At 38.1% G+C, this 24,177-nt stretch overlaps 1 protein-coding gene and 1 non-coding gene across 2 annotated transcripts in view; one reads left to right on the forward strand and one right to left on the reverse strand.

Annotated features, from left to right (window-relative positions):
* ADGRV1 (adhesion G protein-coupled receptor V1) overlaps positions 1-24,177 on the forward strand; it is a 729,252-nt gene that overhangs the window by 344,960 nt on the left and 360,115 nt on the right. The gene's annotated exons all lie outside the window — the stretch shown is intronic.
* Positions 7,097-7,172, reverse strand: TRNAG-GCC (transfer RNA glycine (anticodon GCC)). The gene has a single exon. It is a non-coding gene; the product is annotated as a tRNA-Gly (tRNA).

The following is a 24,177-nucleotide window of genomic DNA, read 5'->3' on the forward strand; positions in this document are numbered from 1 at the left end:
TTATAAATTCTCTGTGAGATTAAATAAATAATTAAATTTATTAATGACCCTGGCCAGTTTGCTCAGTGGATAGAGCATCAGCCCAGTATGCAGGAGTCCCGGGTTCAATCCCTGGTCAGGGCAAACAGGAGAAGCAACCTGCTTTTCCTCCCCTCCTTCTCCCCCTCCTCTTCCTCTCCCTCTCCTTCTCTCTCTCCCTCTCCTTCTCTCTCTCCCTCTCCTTCTCTCTCTCCCTCTCCTTCTCTCTCTCCCTCTCCCTCTCCCGCAGCCAGTGGCTCGATTGGGCTGAGCATCGACCACAGGTGCTGAAGATAGCCAGTTGATTCAAGCATCACCCCAGACGGGGTTGCTGGGTGGATTCTGGTCAGGGCGTATGCAGGAATCTTTCTCCCCTCCTGTCACTTAAAAAAATGACTAATGGACCCCAAAGTAGTCGCAATTATGCCCTCAGGAAGATTATGATTCCAAAGGGTGGTGGGGAAATTCCTACAGCTGTGGAGCGAGAAAATAAGGGGAGTATGAAATTGGCTACGTGAATGTGGACAGTTATCACCCATTTTTTGTTGTTGCCCATTTACACTTTCCCCACTCACACATTATAATTTACTTGAGGGTGAAGACGACTCTAACCACATTTGTTTGTTCAGTCGCCTTCTGTGGACAGACTGGAACAAACGGGAAAAGAAACATTGCCCCAGCTGCCTGTGACTAATTCCTTCCCTAGTGTAAGCCTACTTTAGTTCTCAAGTGGAGAATGGCTTGGGGAAGGTGTGGCAGAAATGGGAGCGCAGACTCAGACAGGACTGGGCTGTGGCGGCTGTCCCGTTCTCCCAGTCTGTCAGCAGGACGGAGGAGGGGAGCCCTACCAGCACGATGGGTGCAGACTCCCAACTTCACGCTCGGAGTGGAGCCCAAGAGTCCCCCTTCCCACCATCCTTCTAGAAGCTTTTTGAGATTCACAGAAAACCTAGGCCCTTATGTTCACAAGTAAACCACTTAACATATATTTGAAAACAAGAGAAGTATCAGTAAACAGGATGAGATATAAATTTGAAAAGAAAAAACAGTTTTTATTCAGAAAAGCAAATAAAGTATGACATTGTGGGTGTAAAACAGTTAAGGTATTTTATTTGGGTTTTAAAAACTTATTTATTTTTTACTTGTAAAATGTGTGATTATAGTTATTTTGATTATGGAAGCACTGGTTCCCCTCATCAAAGGTCTTTCTCCCACCTCCCTCCAAGGTTGACTTTACTTCTTAAAGTGTCAGAATGCCAGTTCTCTTCTTGTTGTACTGCTTTGATTTGTTTGATTTTATGCTTCTATTTTCCCAAATGGTAAGTAGCATATATTTAATTTAAATTCTGAATTCAGTTGAAATAAACTGTTTTCAAAAGCCATTTCCAGTTTTTTATTGTATTTAATTCTTAGAGGACTAATGGTATTGTTAATGATTTTTTTGAGGTCCTGTTATAATGCAGACTCTAAATATGCTATTTCTATTTTATTTTCACAATATTGGTATAATTATTCATTGTTATCTTCATTTTATAGCTGAGTAAACTGAGTCTCACAGAATATAATTAAGTCTGTCTGAGAATCAGTGTCACCCTGTTAAATTTAATTTTCTAAATAAAATTAAAAAAATAAGTAAATAAGTCTGCCTAAGAAACCATAACGATGAAGCAGGAGGACTGAGATATGAACCCATGTGCATCTGGTTCTCGTTGATCCACAAAACTAGCCACAAACATGTGCACATGCATGTCACATGAACTCGGCTCATGTATAGCAGTTCTTTTCCCTTTTCCTGAAAGTTGCTGAAGGCTTTAGCCGGACGGATGAAATGAACAATCAGAATTAGACGGTGCCTTTTAGGGGAGTGAAGGCTTTTTGAGCAAAGAAAGCAGCAGCATTTAAAAAAGAGAGAGAGAAAAAGAAAACAGCGTCGATAACACCTTGGTTTTATGAACGTACAGGACATATTTTTAGAAACTCCAGAGTAGGACATTGTGACGGACATGTGTGGGGTTCAGAACAAGCCACTTCAAGATGTGCCTCTGACTCCCTTGAACCACCAGAGACATTTAATTAGGGGCCTTTCCCATAAGAGATTATGAGAGAGAACTTCTTTCGGCCCAGAGGGCAGGGCAAGCTTCTGTGTACTGAAGGCCGCTCTTCTCAACAGGCTGCACTGGTCTTCTGAAGCTGTGGGCCTGCACCTCAGCCCTAGCTCAGGGTGGCCTGTGTACCTCTCCCCCTTTCTGTCTCTGAACCTCTCATCTCTGTGAGGTCTCAGACGCTCTCATTGTGGGGGGTTTCCACACATAGGTATGTATCAAATTTGGTTATTTTTTCTTGCTAACCTGTCACGTCTATTTGATTATTAGACTGGCCAGAAGAACCTTGAAAGTATTGTAGAAGAAAGTTTGTTCTTCCCCCACAAAGAACACATCCTTGGATGAGAGTGTTGGGGGAAAATCTTGGAAAGGCAGATCCAGATTAATTTATGGGAGACCTTGAAAGCTCAATTTAGAAGTTGAGGCTTTAAGTTTTAGACATTGAGAGTTTCTATTAGAGATGAGACGGGATGGGAAAGTCCACCCTGGAACCAGCTCTCAGCTTAGCTTCTGAGAACATTGTGGAATTACTAGGATACAGACAGTTTGCTCATTTGTACCACCATCCCAATGTACCCGTTTCCTGGAGATAATCAATGTGTCAAGATATGGAAGTAATCTCACATTTCCCATTTCTTTGTAGTCTCTCGCCCTTATATCAGCAATTTTCAACTGGTGTGCCACATGAGTTTTTAAACATGCAATACCTATTTTGTCAGACTGACCTCTTTTCCCTTAGACTGTCAAATAAAAAAATGACAACAGCCAACACAACAATAGCTGTCTGGTGTGAATGAATCAAAATTACACCTAATTTTTTTCTGGTCAGATCAGCAAAAAATATATTTTCTGATGGGCCTCAGAATTTTAGTAATTAGTTTATGTGTGTCATGAGATGGAAAGGCTGAAATCGCTGCCTTAGGGACACTCGCACTGTAAAGTGGCAGATTGTTGCAATGACCTTTTCTGACTGTGACTGCTCTATAGACCCCATGGTCCTGTCTGCAGCTTTAAGGTTCTCACATCCACTACTTTTGCTTTTGGGGGAAACTTAAACCGTATCTGCACAGCAATGCATCCTCCATAGATGGATGATGTTTTGGTCTGCTTTTTAACAAAATCAGACCCTGAGGGTAAATACAATGAGAGGAACTTTGTTGTGCATCTCATTCATAGTTGATAATGAATGGAATATTTTGTATTTCTTGGACCCTACCTCAGTGCATTGCCAAGAGACTGCTGGATTCTACCTGTGCAATTTTTGAAAAGAAATTAAATGATGCATTCCAGGAAGGGGTCACATTTGCTCATTATTTCTGGCTTAATCAAATTAAGGGGAAAGAATAAAAAAGTTAAGACCAGAGCACCTGTAACCAGTTTTGCCGGAAATTATGACCCTGTTACTTTGATAATTTTGTGTGTGTGGCAAAGGGGTCTAATTATTAGGCTGTTAATAATGTTCTTAAGTACTCATTAAATGTGCTACCATTTAATAGACTTGTCTAATCACAAACCTTCATGAAAAGCCTTAGGAAGGTTTTTTGTTAATCTTGTATTTTTCCATAAGATTCATGTTACTGGATAACTCAGAAGAGGCAAACTTCGGCCTGTGGGCCACAGGCAGGCGTCCCCAAACTACGGCCCGCGGGCCGCAATGTGGCCCCCTGAGGCCATTTATCCAGCCCCCACTGCACTTCCGGAAGGGGCACCTCTTTCATTGGTGGTCAGTGAGAGGAGCACTGTATTTGGCAGCCCTCCAATGATCTGAGGGACAGTGAACTGGCCCCCTGTGTAAAAAGTTTGGAGACCCCTGCAAGGATGGAGACTGGGCACTGTGTGTGAGGGATGCTTAGAATTTGTAGTATTTCCTAGCTGTTCCTGCAGGATTCATGCAAATTGTGGAAGAAAATCTGGAAAATTATTAGAGATTGGGAAGAAGAGACACCAAGAATAAAATATGGGGCAATTTCATCCTTAACTTTTGAATAGAGGTTACTTTACCCCCGAGTATTATTCATTAAGCCAAAAGAAGAGCATTGCAGATTCACATACAGGAGAAAATCACAGATAATTTTTATATTGGAAATCTTCTTTTCCACTGATATGTTCACCTCCAAACAGAAAGCTATTTCCAAATTATAAAATTAAATTTGATATTTTGATTTAGTATAATTAATTAAAAAACAGAGTTTTTTCTGAAAGCAGTTTCACAAAGCTCTTCAGGGCTTTTGTGTGTCTTTGTCATTTACTTTGGAGGGGAGGGTAGGAAAGAACATTACTGAGGGGTCTGTTGAGAACCAGGTAATTTATTTACCTTTGTAATCCTCATTTGAAAGATGTGGAGATAAATAAGCTTACTCTTGGTCTCCTGCCTAGTAATTGATGAAACGGTAAAATTCCCCCTACACCTGGCTAATGTCAAAATATATTTGTTTCCACTATTGTATACCTATATATATTTATTTTCATGGTAGACTCAAAAACTCCTCCCTGTGAGATTTCACAGTTAATTTTCAAGGAAGTTCTAGTTCTGGATAGGGAACTCGACCTGTGCCCAGAAAGGCTTCTGGGTGTGCTGCTCACTACCTACTTACTTCGACAGGGTAAATGCTCACTGTGTTTGCGTTTCACATCTAGAAATGATTTTTCTAAAGGAAAGTGGGTATATATGGGTGACGTTCACAGAAGATAAGTGACAACACCCAAAGTACGGAAATGTTTCTGTCAATACATGCATAATCAGTAAACATACAACTGAATTGTAACATGAATCAGATGATGTCAAAATTCCAAAAATTATTTCAATGTTTTTAAAATTGTATTGAAATAAAAATCTTTAATTAAAAAATTTGATATTGTGCTACTAGTAACTAGAGATCTTGAAATTAAGATAGATGCTTTTGGGTAAATATTTCCATCAAAGTAGCAATTTACTAAGAAAAAATTCCATCTCTACTTTGAAAGTACAGGTTTTGAACATAATCTTAGCGGGCATATCCCTAAACCTATGATTCTGCCTGACCAGGCAGTGGCGCAGTGGATAGAGCATTGGACTGGGACACAGAGGACCCAGTTCCAAACCCTGAGGTCACCAGCTTGCGTGTGGGGTCACTGGTTTGAGCGTGGGTTTGTAGGCTTGAGCATGAGATCATAGACATGACCCCATGGTCACTGTCTTGAGCCCAAGATTGCTGGCTTGCTCAAGGGGTCACTTGCTCTGCTGGAGCCCTCAGATCAAGGCACATATGAGAAAGTCAATGAACAAGCAATCAATAAACAACTAAGATGCCACAATGAGGAATTGATGCTTCTCATCTCTTTCCATTCCTGTCTGTCTGTCCCTATCTGTCCCTCTCTCTGACTCTCTCTGTCTCTGTCAAAAAAAAAAATTGTGATTCTTTCTAAAGTAAGATGAACCCTAACAGGTATTTAATGATAGAGATATTATACTAAAAGTTACATGTTCATCTTTGGGAACCCAAAGGCCATTTCTTGCTTCTACCTTTTAGAATAGACATTTCAGCCTTGAAGAGGATTCTGTGCTGGACAGAGAACAAATATGTATTGATTCTTAGATAGCTCTCTGTAATTTTTCTCTTTTTCCTATTATTTCAATAGATATGCAGTACAATAGTGAGATATGCTGAAAATGCTGTCTTCAAACTCCTAGTTAGTACCCTGAATATTTTCATTTTATATAATTATCTCCTTATGAAATCATTAATCTTTTTTATTAAATTTATTGGGGTGACTTTGGTTAATAAAATTGTATAAGTTTCAAGTGTATATTTCTACGATACATCATTTGTATGCTGCATTGTGTGATTACCACCCAAAGTCAAAGCCTCCGTTATCATGTGTTTGACCCCCTTTTCTCTTTACGACCTTTCTTTTACCTCCCCTCCTGGTCACCACCACACTGTTGTCTGTGCCCATGCATTTTTGTTTGTTTATTGCTTTTAGTTTTATATCCCACATATGAGTGAAACTGTATGGTTCTTTAATTTTTTCTGTCTGATGTATTTCACTAGCATGATATTCTCAAGATCCATCAATGTTAAGCAAATGGCATAATTTCATCTTATGACTGAGTAGTATTTCATTGTATATATGTACCACATCTTTTTTATCCTGTCATCTGTCAACGGACACTTTGGTTGTTTCTATGTCTTGGCCACCATGAATAATGCTGCAGTTAACATAATGGAGAATATATCTTTGCAAATAAATGTTTTCAATTTTTGGGTGTAGATACTCAGGAGAGAGATTGCTGGGTTATATGGTAACTTCATTCTTAATTTTTTTGAGGAATCTTTTTTTTTTTTCAGAGACAGAGAGAGAGTCAGGGAGAGGGATAGATAGAGACAGACAGGAATGGAGAGAGATGAGAAGCATCAATTATTAGTTTTTTGTTGTGACACCTTAGTTGTTCATTGGTTGCTTTCTCATATGTGCCTTGACCGCGGGCCTTCAGCAGACTGAGTAACCCCTTGCTCGAGCCAGCGACCTTGGGTCCAAGCTGGTGAGCTTTTTGCTCAAACCAGATGAGCCTGCACTCAAGCTGACGACCTTGGGGTCTCGAACCTGGGTCCTCTGCATTCCAGTCCAACACTCTATCCACTGCGCCACCACCTAGTCAGGCTAGAGGAATCTTTTTTTTTTTTTTTTTGTATTTTTTTGAAGCTGGAAACGGGGAGAGACAGCCAGGCAGACTCCCGCATGCGCCCGACCGGGATCCACCCGGCACGCCCACCAGGGGCCACACTCTGCCCACCAGGGGGTGATGCTCTGCCCCTCCGGGGGGTCGCTGTTCCTCGACCAGAGCCACTCTAGCGCCTGGGGCAGAGGCCAAGGAGCCATCCCCAGCGCCCGGGCCATCTTTGCTCCATTGGAGCCTTGACTGCGGGAGGGGAAGAGAGAGACAGAGAGGAAGGAGGGGGGTGGGGGTGGAGAAGCAAATGGGTGCTTCTCCTATGTGCCCTGGCCGGGAATCGAACCCGGGTCCCCCGCATGGCAGGCCGACGCTCTACCGCTGAGCCAACTGGCCAGGGCCTAGAGGAATCTTTATACTGTTTTCCTCAGCATTTTCCATAATGGCTGTACCATTTTACATTTCCAGCAGCAGTGAATAAGGGTTCTTTTTCCTCTACAACCTCTCCAGTACTTGTTATTACTTGGCTTATTGATAATGACCATTCTAACAGGTGTGAGGTGGTATCTCATTGTAATCTTGATTTGCATTTCCCTAATAGCTATTGAAGTTGACAATCTTTTCGTATACCTTTTGGCCATTTCTAAGTATTCTTGGGAGAATTATCTGTTCCAGTCCTCTGTCCACTTTTTAATTGGATCGTTTGGGGTTTTTTTGTTACTGAGTTGTATGTGTTTTTTATATATTTTAGATATTAATCCCTATTTTGTTGGTTGCCTCTATGTTTTGTTGGCAGTTTCTTTTGTTAAGCAAAAGCTTTTTAGTTTGATATAGCACTGTTCATTTGTTTGTGCTTTTACTTCTCTTGCCTTTGAAGTCCAATTCATAAAATGCTCTCTGATACCAAGGTCCATAATTGAAGGGATGGAAAGTGTTTCTCCAAGCAGATGGCATTCAGAGAAAAGTGGTGTAGCCTTACTTGCCGTGGTCATCTTGTGCTACATAGATCCTGTTCACAGCTTCCAGATTTAACTAGTATAATGTTAGCTTTCTCCCCCTCCTCAAATTCATTTGTATATATGCAGAATATGCCTTCTCCTAACTGCCACGTGTCTGGTATTTTTACTTCTTCAGCATTTCCTTTTCTCACACCCCAATTCTCGTAACTCCTCACCTCAAGGCCATCATTCTTCCTGCATTTGGTGACTGTAAGATGATGTCATATGCACTTCAAATTCCACTCATGGAGCTGTGACATGGAGAGGTGATTTGTAGTAACTAGAACTCCACATTCCTGAGTGGAAAGACAAGCTTCTACAGGTGTTGATTTGAGGGGGGCGGTACTGAGCATAAAGGTTATGTGTGATAACTAAGTCCCCTTCTCTTTGTATGTAGACCTTTTATCAGGCTTCCCCAAACTAAGGCCCGCGGGCCGCAATTTGGCCTCCTAAGACCATTTATCCAGCTCCCGCTGCACTTCCAGAAGGGACAACTCTCTCATTGGTGGTCAGTGAGAGGAGCACTGTATGTGGGAGCCCTCCAATGATCTGAGGGACAGTGAACTGGCCCCCTGTGTAAAAAGTTTGGGGACCCCTGCCTTATATCATGCATCACCTTACATTGCTTATTCCACATTACTCTCCTCCTTGTCTCTCATTTTTGTCGTTTGTCAAGTAAGGAATCACATCCACAGAGTAAACGTAATTTTCATATCCTGTAATCTGACTGGCATTAACCAAGGGTATTTATAAAAGTTGTATGGCTTGAAAGTAGGATTTCTTTGATCCTCAGCACCTCCTGATATTTGGGGGCATAAAATTTGATATAAAGTACTATCCTGTGCATTGTAGGATGTTAGTACCATACCTGGCCCTTACTCACTAAATACCAATAACACCTTTTCTCCCAATTGTGACATCTAAGAATGTCTTCAGGTTGTTATCAAATGTTTTTTAAGGGGCCAATATTACTGCCATTTGAGAGCCACTACTCTAGACAGTCTATTTCTTTTATCATTTTTTATACATGCTTTATGAAATATAGGCTATTGTTTTTAAATTACAGAACCATTATCTTATTTGACTTTAAGATGTTGGTTTCAACACTTGCTCATTAAATTGCCTCTGATATTTCTGTTTGTTTGTTTCATATCATGATCTCTTTGAGAGTTGCTAGTACATTTTCACAGCATTGTTATTGTGTGAGTTATTGGAAGAATAGTGTCAGTGACATACACTGTAGTGCCTGTGACAGTTGACTGCCTTACCCTCTGGGTCCTGTTTGGAGGGTTTCTCAGTGATGACTCATCTTCTTCCTTATGTGCTGCCTGACAACATTTTTCAAACCAAGCTGCCAATTTCAACTTTTTGTGTGAACTGGATCTCAGATTGTCATTGTACTTTGTTCCCGTAACTCCAAAACAGAGGCCAATAATTGTCTTGATTTAGGGTGAACAGTGATCCCTGAGAAGTTTGTCCAGGACCGTCCTGATATTAGCACTGAAAGTTCTGTAACCTAGGAAATTTAGGACAGGTGAAAACCCTACTTGATATTTCTTTTGATTTCTTTGGCATTTAGAGGAATGTTGTCCTGTTCTACTTTCTGTTCCACAGTGGCATGGGGAATTTAGTGCACTGAGGTCTGATGAGTTGAGGTTGGCTCACAGTTGTGATGTGTGTGGCCTGTGTTTTCCAAAAATGGTGTTTGAATGTCTGTTATGGACCTCTCCTCCCCATGTTATCTTATTTCTGGTTCCTCCACACATTTTTGTTAAGTATCTTGTACCTGCTGGTCTTTGATTTGCAACCCTTCTTTTAAGGACTACTTCCAGCTTTATTATTCATTTAAAAAAAACTTTGGTTCTGTAAATTTTTTACATGGCAGACTCATAGATGCATTTGCTGTTCAATACTTGTTTTAGCTACCATAGAGCATGAAATCAGCTTTCTGAAGCAGTTTATAATCTCTTAGCAGTCTTTTGAAATGGTTGTTTCCACCCAGGTAATTAACTCAAAGACTTCTTAAACTGTCTGTACAGGTGAAATAGATAGCAATCTGTGGAGTGTTGATTAAAGATTGTTGAAATTATCTTCTTCATTATAATATAGGAATACTTTAACATTAGCTTAACTTCTTCAAATTAAGTTGTGTAGCCACAAAAGACCCTGTTAAAATGTAAATTAGTGGGCAATAGCAAACCTATTGTTAAGCCAAATTCTGAGGGACCTGAAACATGAAAGACAGGAACAAGGTCCTTCGTTTACACATCAAAGCTTTATTGTCTAGCTTGGCCAAGCTGCGAGAGCGCGCCGGCCCTTTGTTCTACTTAGTTTTTATAGTTTTGTAAGTGGGAAGTACTGAAGCAAAAATTGCAATTAGGACCATGTTCAATTTGCAAGCCATACATCATTTTGTAGAAAACAAAATTTACAAGCCAACACAATGGTAGAAAGATGTCTCTTTACATATTAAAGGCATTCCTATATTATCTAGTGTTTATCTGCCATCTCTCTGTCCAGAGTCACACACGCATTTACATAGGAGAGGTAGTTTCGGTGGGGACAAATGCCTGCGAATGGCTCATTGCTATAAGAAAAGGTTTATTTTGGCTTTTCTCTCCCTGTACCTGGCTAGCCATTCACCCCTTTCCCCACAGGTGTGGTGGAATGTCTGGGGATCCATGTTTTCCTTCCCTTTGCATTTACAATACAATGCCAAGGGCTATCCTGACTATGCCAATCACACAGTACAGAGACTATTCTCACAATTTCTTTGCACACCTTAACCCAAGTTAATAAAATGTTCTCCAAGCCTCTTATAATATTAATATTAATTCTGTAGCCTTTGGTACTTTACAACACCTGCGGGTGAAATGGCTCAGTGGCTCCTCACTATCAGCATATAATAATTGTATGGATCAACTGGTTATTACACAAGCCTAAGTGAAATTTGACAAGTTCTGTGAGGTGATCAAAAAAAGAGTTCTGAAGTTTGGTTTGTGTGACCCAGGCAAAGACTGAGTGGTTCAGTTCTAAGCAGGTGGAATAGTGTGGAGATGTGGAGGGCTGGCAAAGGAGCTGCTAGCAGATCTACACTTGAGAAAGATATGAGTCTGTCTCATAATTTGTCTGGCCCTACTTGTCTTACCCTATTGTTTTAACAAATTAAAAAATGTAGCAGGTCCTTGAATAACATTATTCTGTTCAGTGTAGTTTCATTGTAATGTTGATGAGAAAGAGAAATCAATTCCTGCTGGGGTCACAGTCTGTGTGGCATTTGCACGCCCTCTCCGTATCGGTGGGTTGTCTCTGGGCACTCTGGTTTCCCCCCAGTCCCAGAGATATACATTTAGGGTGAACTGGTGTGTCTGCACTGTCCCTGCCTGAGTGTGGGTGTGTGAGTGTGCCCTGTGATGGAAGGTGGGTTTTCACCTTTGCAGCCAGAGCTCCTGGGAGAGGCGCTGGTGACCCATGATCCTCTACTGAACTAAGCAGGTTGGAAAAGAATTCTCTTGTTTCCATTCATCTTTCTTAAATGTATATACAGCTCACATTTATTTTAAGGTTTAATATTAAAAGTGTTTGAGGTCTTTATTTAGAAGTTTGGCAATGTTTTTGTGACCAGAAATATGCCACAGGAACCTAATTTCTGTTTCTATCAATTAGCCTATGTTAAAATTGCTTTTGTTATATGTTGTTTTGCTTAAAGTCACAGTTTTCAAGAGCCTCTTGACAGTTTTAAGTGAGGACTTACTATACTAGGGTCGTGAGGCTAGTTGCATACTTACTACAGGAAAGAAAAGAGAAAAAAGGTGTGGTGTTACTCACAGTAATGTTGAAGTGGGTTTGTCAAGGTCTCTTTAACTCCATGATAGCCAGTACTGATCCCATGATGCCCTCTTCTGATTTTTGTATTTCAGTAGTCATACTTGGAAGGCATCAGCAATCCTGTTGTTGATACTGTCCATATTTTTTTCCAGTCAAAAGCATCTATTGAACAGCATCAAGCACTTGCTCCAACCTATTGTTCTGGAGGTCTGTTCTTGGCATTGTTTTATAAGACTTGTTCAAAAGAACTCTGATCAGAGTCGTGGTAGTAGTACCTAATAGTCAGATGCCTCTTATTCTTCCTTCTAAGATAGTATAAACTGCATAGAACACTCTTTCCTGCTCAGTGTCTAGCTTCAGCTTCTCAAACGTCTCGCCTGGCCAGCCAACAACTGCTAGAATTTCTCAGCTCACTATTGCCTCACTTATTTTCTGTCTCTTTAGGAGTATTTAACAAAATGGTTCTAAGATGAACTCATCTGTAGGGTTTAATGAAAATATAGATTTAAAGTTCTCACCCCAAACCTACTGAATCAGAATTTTCCTAGGAATTTTTTCTGCATGCCAAAATTATAGGAATACGTGTTACTCCACACTCTCCATCAGTGATCTCACCATGAGTCATAGCTTTAGGTAGTATGTACATGTTTCATGGCTGACAAATTTATAGCTCCACTACAACCATTCTATGAAGCTCTGGTCTTGTATGCTTTGTTGCCCCTTGATATCTCCTCTTGAATATCTCGTATCTCAAACTTAGCATTTCTAAACAAGATGTTTAATATTCTCTGGAACCTGTTCCTCCCACGGTTTTCCATATTTTGATAATTGAGGCCACTTTTCTCAGTGTTTCTCAAGCAATATTTCTTCCTCCTGCTGCATCACCCACAGTATTTGATCTGGCTGCAAGTTCTATTGATTTTATCTCCAAATTATGCCATGACTTTATCTGTTTTTTTTCAGATTCATGCACTACCTTTTGTTCCAACTCGCCACATGTCCTACATGACTACTGAAATTGCATGTTCCTTGGTCTGCTGCTTCACCTCCAGTTCCCTTCCAATTCGTTCTCTATTTAGGAGACAGTGTCATCTTTGAAAAGTGACATATATGTCTCATATAGAATTGGTTTAATGGCTTTCCACTGCTTTTCAAATTCAGTTCAAACATCTTAATATGGTTGATAAGATAGTACCTGACCAGCTCAGTCTTCCCAGACTCCCAGTGCTCGGGGTGCTTGACTCCTTGTCACTCTGCTCCAGCAATACTGGTGTTTTCCCTTAGTTTCCCGTCATGGAAGCTGTGTGAGTGTGGTGGGCTCTTTCTCTGGTCCTTTGGTACTTCATCTTGCAGATTCCTTCAGTCACTTTAGGGATCATGTTAAATATCACCTTCTTAGGAAAGCCTTCCTCACCACTCCACTTCTCTCTGTTTAAATCTTCTCATCCTCGGTATGTAGTTTGCTTTCTCTCAGTTCATTTTCCTTTCCTCAGTAATACTTGGCATGCTGTGGTTATATATTTATTCATTTTTTTCCCTCTTGAGACTGTATAGTTGATGAAGTCAAGAACTATGGCTGTTTCCATCACTACTATATACTCATTAGTTAGAACAGTACCTGGCCAATAATAAACAATCAGTGTATATTTATTCAATGAATTGATTAAGGCTTAGGTTTTGTTTTTCTTTAATGTAAAGTCAAGACATGTTAGATGGGGAATAGAATTTGGGAGAGACTGTAAAAAATAACTGATTTTATGTTAAAAGTGGAAAACTACAAACTAAAACTTCACATGGAGTTCTAATAAGCTCTATCTTATCCTTCATCTATTATGCTCTTATATTGTTTTTATGTAAATATTTAAATATTAAGTAAGCAAACACTTCCTTTACTTATATAAGTTACGGTAAGTTTTTTGTACTACCCTAATTTTAAATTAGGCATTCCAGACACAGTAACTAATTTTAAAATTTATGTCAGAAAGGAAAAAAATACAGATTGACCTTAGATAAATGTCCATTTGTCTACCAGCTCTGACTTGAGGTAGGTTATAAAAGCAAAAACAATCTAAAAGTATTCTTTAAGTCTTCATTTTTGTGTACCATTTTGAATATTGGCTTCTCCCTGGGGTTCTGTTAAAGTTATATATATAGGAAGAGATCATTACATTATCATGTTCGAAGTACATGAGGTCTATTAAATTTCTTTTAACTAGTGGAATTGGTTAGCATTAAAATAAATTTTTCCTCTAGGAGGAAGGATGAACTTCAGGAAAAACTTACCTCTATACAACTCTCTGATAGAATAATCATTATTAAACAGAAATATCTGTGTATATTTCTGCCCCATTTCGTGCACTTTGAGCATATAAGAGCAAAAAAAGTAGTGTCTCTTACATTTCTGTTATTAGGACATAGCATAATGGAATTATAAAATTATATTGAAACAATGAATAAACTCAACCAAATATATAGTACCTTCTTGTGGCTGGTGAAAGTTTTAAATTAAATATTTATTTAAAGTAATTTTTTTTTACTAAATTCTTTTTTTAAAATTATTTTTATTTTATTCATTTTAGAGGAGAGAGAGAGAGAGAGAGAGAGAGGGAGAGAGAGAGAGAGAGAAGGGGGGAGGAGAAGGAAGTATCAACTCCCATATGTGCCTTGACCTGGCAAGCCCAGGGTTTTGAACTGGTGACCTCAGTGTTCCAGGTCGACACTTGATCCACTGCGCCACCACAGGTCAGGCTTTAAAGTAATTCTTTATTTTTCATTTTAGTTGACATATAATATTATATTAGTTTCAGGTGTATAGCAGTGATTAGACATTTATATAACTTAAGAAGCAATCACACTGATAAATCAAGTACCCATCTGACACCATACATAGTTATTACAATATTTTTTACTGTATTTCCTATGCTGTATTTTATATTCTCATTATTTTCTGACTATCAATTCGTACTTCTTAATCCTTTCACCTTTTTCACCCATCTCTGAACCTTCCTCCCATCTGCTAACCATCAAAATGTTCTTTATATCCATGAGTTTGAGTCTATAAAATTTTTTTGGCCTGACTAGGTGGTGGTGCAGTGGATAGAGCATCAAACTGGGATGCGGAGGACCCAGGTTCGAGACCCCACAGTCTCCAGGTTGAGCGCGGGCTCGTCTGATTTGAGTAAAGCTCATCAACTTGAACCCAAGGTCGCTGGCTTGAGCAAGGGGTTACTTGGTCTGCTGAAGGCCCACGGTCAAGGCACATATGAGAAAGCAATCAATGAAAAACTAAGGTGTCGCAATGATAAACTGATGATTGATGCTTCTCATCTCTTTCCGTTCCTGTCTGTCTGTCCCTATCTATCCCTCTCTCTGATTTTCTGTCTCTGTAAAAAAAAATTTTGAAGGAACTTATAACTTTCATTGATAATAAATAAGGTATTTGATATTGAATATCATGTGTCAATCAGTTGTTTTTTCCATAATTTTCACTGTAATTTGCATACATTATTATGATAGTTTCAGGTGTACAACATTGTGATTTAACATTTATATACCTTGCAAAGTGGTCACCCTTAAGTCTAGTAATCATCTGTCACTGTACATAGTACAATGTTATTGAATTTATTCTTTTTTTTAAATTTAGCAAATTAATTTTGACAGGATGACATTGATCAATAAGTATATATAGATTTCAGGCAAACATCACTCTATCATTTGAGTAGTCAATTATGTTATATATCCATCACCTAAAGCCAGATCATTTTCTCTCACCTTGTATTTTTCCCTCTTTACACCCTTCCCCAACCTCCACTCCCCTTCTCCTTCATCTCCCTCCCCCTGGTAACCACTGCACTCTCATATATGTCCATGAGTCTCAGCTTTGTATCCCACCTATCTGTGAAATCATACAATTTTTAGCTTTTTCTGATTTACTTCCTTCACTCAGTATAATGTTCTCCATCCATGTTGTCATAAATGACCCTATGTCATCATTTCTTATGGCTGAGTAGTATTTCATTTTGCATATATGTACCACATCTTTATTCAATCCTCTATCAAAGGGCATTTTGGTTGTTCCCATGTGTTGACCACTGTGAACAATGCTGCAGTGAACATGGGGCTGCATGTGTTTTTACGTACCAATGTTTTCGAGTTTTGGGGGTAAATACCCAGTATAGAGATTGCTGGGTCATAAGGTAGTTCTAGTCTTAATTTTTTGAGGAACCACCATACTTTCTTCCATAGTGGTTGTACTACTTTACATTCCCACCAACAGAAGATGAGGGTCCCTTTTTCTCCACAGCCTCTCCAACATTTACTATTACCTGTCTTGTTGATAATATCTAATCTAACAGGTGTGAGGTGGTATCTCATTGTAGTTTTGATTTGCACCTCGACTTGCTAGTGAAGATGAGCATTTTTTCATATATTTATCGGCCATTTGTATTTCTTCCTGGGAGAAGTGTCTGTTCATGTCCTCTCCCTTTCTTAATTGGATTGCTTGCTTGTTTGTTGCTGAGCTTTGTGAGTTCTTTATATAGTTTGGATATTAACCCCTTATCAGAGCTGTTTGCAAATATTATCTTCCATTTTGTTGGCTATTTGTTTTGTTGTCAGTTTCTTTTGCTGTGCAGAAGCTTTTTTAGTTTGATATAGTCCCATTCATTTATTTTTGCCTTTTCTTCCCTTGCCTTTGGGGTCAAATTCCTAAATTGTTCTCTATGGCCACGATCCATGAGTTTAGCAACTATGTTTTCTTCTATGTGTCTCTTTTTCTGCCAGTACAATGCTGTTTTGATTATTGTGGCTCTATAGTATAATTTGAAGTCAGGTATTGTAATATCTCCAGCTTTTTTTTTTCTCTCAGAAGTGCTTTGGCTATTTGAGGATTTTTATGGTTCTATACAAATCTGGTGATTTTTGTTCCATTTCTTTAAAAATAATATTGGAATTTTGATGGGAATTGCATTAAATCTGTATATTGCTTTGGGTAATATGGCCATTTTAACTGTGTTGATTCTTCCATGACCATGGAATATTTTCTACTTCAAGGTGTCTTTTTAAATTTCCTTTAATAATTCTTTGTAGTTTTCAGATATTGATCCTTTACATTCTTTGTTAAGTTTATACCTGGGTATTTTGTTGTTGTTGTTGCAACTGTAAAAGGGATTATTTTTTTTTAGTTCATTTTCCAAAGTTTCATTGTTTGCATATATGAAAGCAATAGACTTCTGTATATTGATTTTGTATCCTGTGACCTTACTGTATTGGTTTATTGTTTCTATTAGTCTTTCTGAGGAGTCTTTGGAGTTGTATTTCAGGATCATGTCATCTGCAAAAAGTGAAACCTTTATTTATTCTTTTCTTATCTGAATGCCTTTTATTTCTTTCTCTTGTCTGATTGCTCTAGCCAAAACTTTCAGCACTATGTTGAATAGGAATTGAGAGAGTGGGCATCCTTGTCTTGTTCCTGATTTTAGAGGAAAAGCTTTCAGCTTTCATCATTTATTTTGGTATTAGCTGATGGTTTGAAATATATGGCCTTCATTAAGTTGAGGTATTTTCCTTCTATACCCATTTTATTGAGTGTTTTAAACATAAGGGATGTTGTATCATATCAATGCATCTCTGCATCTATTGATAGGATCATATAATTTTTTTTCTTTGTTTTGTTGATATGATGTATTATATTAATCAATTTACATATGTTGAACCATCCTTGTGCTTCTGTAATGAATTCCACTTGATCATGATGTATTATTTTTTAAGTGTGTTGTTGCATTCGATTTGCTAGTATTTTGTTTAGGATTTTTACATCTATATTCATTAGAGATACTGGTCTGTATTTTTTTTTTTTTTTTTTTTTTGCAATATTCTTACCAGGTTTTGGTATGAGGGTTATATTGGCCTCATAAAATCTATTATGGAGTACTGATTCTTCTATTTTTTGGAAGACTTTGAGAAGAATAGGAACCAATTCCTTTATGAATGTTTGGTAGAATTCACTAGTGTATCTGTCTGGTCCCAGACTTTTATTTTGGGGATGGTTTTTGATGGTTGTTTGTATTTCCTCCCTGCTTGTGGGTCCATTTAGGCTTTCCACTTCTGTTGACTCAGTTTAGGAAGATTGTGTAGTTTTAGGAATTTATTCATTTCTTCTAGATTGTTAAATTTAGTGCCATATAATTTTTCATATTATTCTACAATGATTTTTTGTATATCTATTATATTTATGATAATTTCTCTTCAGTTTCAGATTTTGTTTATATGAGTCCTTTTTCTGTTTTCCTTAGTGAGTCTAGCCAGGAGTTTAATAAAGAACCCATCTTTGCTGTATTAATTTTTTTATGGTTTTTCTGTTCTCTATTTCATTTATCTCTGCTCTAATTTTTACTATTTCCTTTCTTCTACTGGTTTTGGGTCACCTTTGTTCTTCTTTTTCTAGTTCCTTAAGATGTGATGTTAAGCTGTTTATTTGGAATTTTTATGTTTCTTGATATAAGCCTATAATGATATAAACTTCCTTCTTATTACTGCTTTTGCTGCATCCCAGAAATTTTGATATGTCGTATTGCCATTTTTGTTAGTCTGTGTATATCTTTTTATCTCTGCTTTTATTTCTTCTTGCCCACTCATTTTTTAGAAGTGTGTAGTTTAATTTCCACATATTTGTGGGGTTTTTTCGTTTTTGCAATTGAATACTAATTTTAAAGCCTTATGATCAGAGAATATGCTTGGTATAATCTCAGTCTTCCTGAACTTATTGATGTTAGTTTTATGACCCAGCATATGATGTATTCTTGAGAATGTTCCATGTACACTGGAGAAAAATGTGTAGTCTGAATTCCTGGGATGAAATGCCCTGTAAAAGTCTGTTATGTCTGCTTGGTCTAGTATGTCATTTAAGGCCGATATTTCTTTATTATTTTCTGTTTGGATTATCAGTCTGGAGCCATCGATGGTATATTGAGATCTCCAAGTATAAATATGTTTTTGTCTGTTTTTAGTTTTAGATCAATTGGTAGATATATTTTGGTGTTCCTGATTTGGTGCGTATATATTAAGAAGTGTTATGTCTTCTTGATACAGTATCCCCTTTATCACTATGAATTGACTATCTTTGCCCCTGGTAACCTTTATTGTCTTGAAGTCAGCATTTTCAGTTATGAGTATGGCTACACCTGCTTTTATTTGGGTATTATTTGCTTGGAGAATCCTTTTCCTAAATTTCACTTTGAATCTACTTTTGTCCTTGCAGTTTAAATGTGTCTCTTAAAGCCAGCATATGGTTGGGTTTTGCTTTTTGATCCAGTCTGCTACTCTGTGTCTTTTTATTGGTGAGTTCAATCTGTTTACATTTAGGGTAATTATTGACACTTGAGAGTTTCCTATAGCCATTTTATGTATTGTTTTCTGATAGGTTCTGTGTCTCATTTGGTTCTTGTCTTTTGTTTTTCTGTCAGTTGTTTTTGTTTGGTGGTATTCCATACCTCCTCCCCACCCTGTTTCTTCTTTTTTTAAGCTACTTGTTACAATAGTGGCATTTTGGTAGGTGGTTACCTTTATGTTATTAAAAGAAAAATTGTCATATTTATGAGTTGATTATCATATGAGTGCTTCTGCACTCCATCCCCCTTTACTACCGCTGATCTTTATCCTCTCTCCTTTTATGTTATTGTTATTGAAGTTTATCCTTGTTTTTATTGTGATCTTGTTGGAGCTTTTACTCCTGCAGTGGCAGTTTTCTGATGATAAATTTACTTAGCCTCTGTTGGTAAAAGATTTTCTTTCTCCTTCATATTTGATTGTTTTGATAAATATAGTATTCTTGGCTGGTAAATCTTCTCTTTCATTACTTTGAATGTTTGAGTCCACTCTCTTCTGGCTTGTAGGGTTTCTGAGAAACCTGATGGTAACCTGATGGGTTTTCCCTTATATGTTATATTCTTGTTTTCCCTAGCTGCCTTAAGGATTCTTTCTTTGTCATTGATTTGTGACAATTTCATTATGATGTGCCTTGAGTAGGTCTGTTTGGGTTGAGGCTACTCGGTATTCTGTTTGCTTCCTGGATTCGAGGCTCTAACTCTTTCCACAGGTTTTGGAAGTTTTCATCAATTATTTGTTTAAATAGGTTTTCCATTCCCTTTTTCCTCTCCTGATATACCCATTTTCTTATATTGCTCTTTCTGATGAAGTCAGATATTTTTTAGAGCTCTCATTTTTTTAAAATTCCTGAGTCTCTCTCTTCTCTCTAGTATCTCTAGTTGCTTGTCTCCAATGTCACTAATTCTCTTCTCTATCTGGCCTGTCCTATTAGCTAAAGTTGTTACCTCATTTTTCAGTTTATGTATTGAGTTCTTCATCTCTATTTGGTTTTTTTTTTAAAGTTTCTATCTCCTTGGTGAAGTACTCTTTTTGTTTATTAATTTGTTTTCTGAGGTCATTAAATTGCCTATCAGTGTTTTCTAGCAACTCATTGAGTTTTTTTAGAACTTCAGTTTTGAATTCTGTCTTTTAACTCTAAGGTTTGCATATAATTGAAAATTTTTTTCTGGAGATTTTTTATTATTTACCTGAACTATGTCTCTGGCTTATGTTTCCATGATGTATGATTTCTTCTTCTTTGATGACATTTGAAAGTAGTATTGTTAAGAACCCTAATAAGAAGTGATTATTTTCCAGTAGCTATTGTTATACTACAAGTTTTGGCTCTATGAAACTCTTGGGCAGACCTCCACTGTCGTAGTGATGTAAGCAGGGCTGCAGTCACATTGGTGGGTGGGGCATGTTCTGGGGGCTGCTTGATGCTGGCTTTACAGCTTTAACAGTGGCAGTTTCAGGTTTTCCATTGGCAAGTGTGCAGCCACGTGTGGGCTGATTTTCATAGATTAAGCACCCACTAATGGAGCCTGCACCTCACCACAAGAGCCAGGCATCACCCAGTGCACACCAATGGAGCTCGGGCCCACCACAAGAGACCAAGGGCCCAGCACTTTGGGCTCAGCATTCACTGATGGAGCAAGTGCTGCAAGTTGAGCACTTGCCCACACAACTTAATTGCAAGGCAAGCAACATAGGCAGTCCTCAGAAACCCTACGTCTGATTTTGCCTGCGTTAGTTCAGCTGCTTCTCCCCTGACCGCTAGTCTCTGCCTCTCCTGGCTCAGAATAAAACTCTTCCTGAGTCCAGCAAGGAGAAAGAAAAATTCAATCCTCTGCTTTATTTCCTCTCCAGAGCCTACCATTGATGTGTTTTATCTTCCACCCTCCTTTTCAACTTGTCTCACCTTCAGTCCATTTGTTGAGTGGATCTTTCAAGCATGCCTGCAAGCCCAGCTGTGGTTCCTTCACTGCTTGTAGTTTGTTCAATTTGTTGAAATTTTAAGGGGAGAGATCAGAATTATCTCTCGTGCCACCATTTCTCTAACATCACTCACCAATTTATGACTTTATTCTAATTTTGTGCATCTCCGTGACTTATTTTATAACTCAAAGTTTGTACCTATATTTTTTTAATGGTAAAGAGAGAGAGGAACAGACAGGGACAAACAGGAAGGGAGAGAGATGAGAAGCATTAGTTCTTTGTTGTGGCACCTTAGTTGTTCACTGATTGCTTTCTCATATGTGCCTTGACCAGAGCGAGTGACCCCTTGCTCAGTCAAGCCAGCAACATCGGTCTTTAGGCCAGTGACCTTTGGGCTCAAGTCAGCAACCGTGAGGCCGTATCCATGATCCCACACTCAGGTCAGCAACGCCATGCTCAAGCCAGATGAGCCCATGCTGAAGCCAGTGACCTTGGGATTTTGAACCTGGGTCCTCAGCATCCCAGGCCAATGCTCTGTACATTGTGCCACTGCCTGGTCAGGTGAAGTTTGTACGTTTTAATTGCCTTTTCCACCCAATTCCCCATGACAACCATCAATTGGTATCTGTATTTATGAGTTTGTTTCATCTGTTTGTTTTGTTTTTTAGATTCCACATACAAGTGAAATAATATGGTATTTGTTTTGTTTTGTCTGATTTATTTCACTTAACATAATACCTTCTAAGTTCATCAGTGTTATTGTAAATGGTTAGATTTCATTCTTATTTATGTTAGGGTAATATTCTATTGTATATCTGGATTACACCTTTAACAATTCATCTATCCATGGACACTTAGTTTGCTTCCATATATTGGTTATTATAAATATTGCTGCATTGAACATAGGGGTACATGTATCTTTTCCATTTATTGGTTTTGTTTTCCTAGGATAAATACTCAGAATTATAATTGTCAGCTCCTATGGTAGTTTTAGTTTTAATTTTTTGAGGGACCTCCATACCATTTTACATAGTGACTGCATTAATTTACAATCACACCAATATTTTACAAGTTCCCTTTTTTCTACATCCTCATCAACACTTGTTATTTGTTCTTTTTTTGATAATTGCCATTCTGATAGTTGTGAAGTGATATCTTATAGTTTTATTTTTCCTGGTGATTAGTGATGTTGAACATCTTTTCATGTGTCTTTTGGCTATCTGTATGTCTTTGGAGAAATGCTTATTCTGATCCTAAGCCCATTTTAAAAAATTGTATGGTTATTGTTATTTTTTAATTTTGAATTGTATGAGTTTTTTATATATTTTTTGTGGACAAGTCCTGCCAGGGGTGAGGACGATGAAGATGCAAAGACCTGACTCTGGGGACCAGGTTCAGTGATGCAGATCCACTTTATTCAGGAAGTAAGCTAGCTTATATACATGGGTTCAGCCTATAGGGTGTTACAGCATGTTTCTCAAAGCCAATGGCTGAAAAGATCAGGGAGCTGCGTGGTTGACCCTAAATCACTTCCTTATAGCAGGTGAGCTTCCTTCCTGGGTGTGCCCAGGAGGGTTCTGGAAGCTGGAATATTCTCACAGCATTGCATCAGCCACAGCTTCTAGGAATGCACTCTGTGCTCCACCCACAATTTTGAATATTAAGCCTGACCAGGCAGTGGCTCAGTGGATAGAGCTTTGGACTGGGATACAGAGGACCCAGGTTCGAGACCCCAAGGTCTCCAGCTTGAGCTCTGGCTCATCTGGTTTGAGCAAGGCTCACCAGCTTGGACCCAAGGTCACGGGCTTGAGCAAGGGATTACTCGGTCTGCTGAAGGTTCCCGGTTAAGGCACATATAAGAAAGCAATCAATAAACAACTAAGGTGTCACAACGAAAAACTGATGATTGATGCTTCTCATCTCTCTCCATTTCTGTCTGTCTGTCCCTATCTATCCCTCTCTCTGACTCTCTCTTTCAGACTCTAAAAAAAAAAAAAACACAAAAAAACCTCTTATTGGATTTACCATTTGCAAATATATTCTTTAATTTATTAGGTTAGTTTCCATTTTGTTTTATTGCTACTTTTTCTCACTGTGCAAAATCTTTTTAGTTTCGTGTAGTCCCATTTGTTTGTTTTTGTTTCAATTGTTGCCTTTGTCTGAGAAGACATATCCCCAAAAATATTACTAAGGCTGGTGTCAGAAATTTTACTGCCCATATTTTTGTCTAAGGGTTTTGTGGTTCCAAGTCTTACATTAAAGTATTTAATTGATTTTGAGTTTATTTTTGTATATGGTTTAAGAAAATAATCAAGTTTTTTTTTTCTGCATGTATCTGTCTAGTTTTCTCACCACTATTTATGGAAAGACTATGTTTTCCCCATTGTATATTCTTGCCTTGTTTGTCATAGATTAATTGACTTTATAAATATGGGTTTATTAATCACTTGGTATTTTTAATCATTGTAGTACAGATTTGCCTAGTCAACTCTTACATAGTTACCTTTATTTTCTTTCTTATCTATCCATTTTCACCTTCGATGCTTCACTTACTTTTGTTAAGTGGTAAAATATTGAGTAACATTTATTGATGTTGGCACACTTTCACAATCTCCCTGTAGCCTTTCTCCTCATTACCTTATCTGACTCTTTAAATTGTATTTTTACTATTCTTGCACAACTGATTCTAGTGAATAGAGAAGCCATAGTTCTTACTGCACTATCTACTATTTTTCTCATAGTAGAAGCTGTGGTTATATCTGGGGTATCATTAGCAAGTTAAATGCTGAATATAACATCTTAGATTGTGAGCTCTTATGAGTCACTTTGTCTTTTGAACAAGGTGTGTCCAATGTTGGAAATAAATCATAGCAAGTTCTACACTGGAGTGTCAACAAGATTTTCAGAAGGAGTTGCCGCACCCAAACCTAAAGCATTTTTTTTCAACAGCTAAGATTAAGAGTAATTAACATTTAATATACCCCATTTATTTGTCCATTATGTTTCCATGAAAACTAACTCTTTAGCCATGTATGTGAGTGCTCACTTTAACTTATAGCTCTTTCAAAGATTTGTCGCTTTTAGATTGGTTTTTGTCTCAATAGAGATTGTGCATATATATATGCACACACACATATGAGCTTTCTCTGTGTAATACAATCAATTCTGGGCTATATACTAGGAATAGTTTTAGTTTTCACTAAAAATTTGTTTAATTGTTCTCTGAAGACATTATATCAACTTATACTTTTATCTATGGAATAGAAATTTCTGTTTA

The sequence above is a fragment of the Saccopteryx bilineata genome, chromosome 4, assembly GCF_036850765.1.
Source record: "Saccopteryx bilineata isolate mSacBil1 chromosome 4, mSacBil1_pri_phased_curated, whole genome shotgun sequence".
Lineage (NCBI taxonomy): Eukaryota > Metazoa > Chordata > Mammalia > Chiroptera > Emballonuridae > Saccopteryx > Saccopteryx bilineata.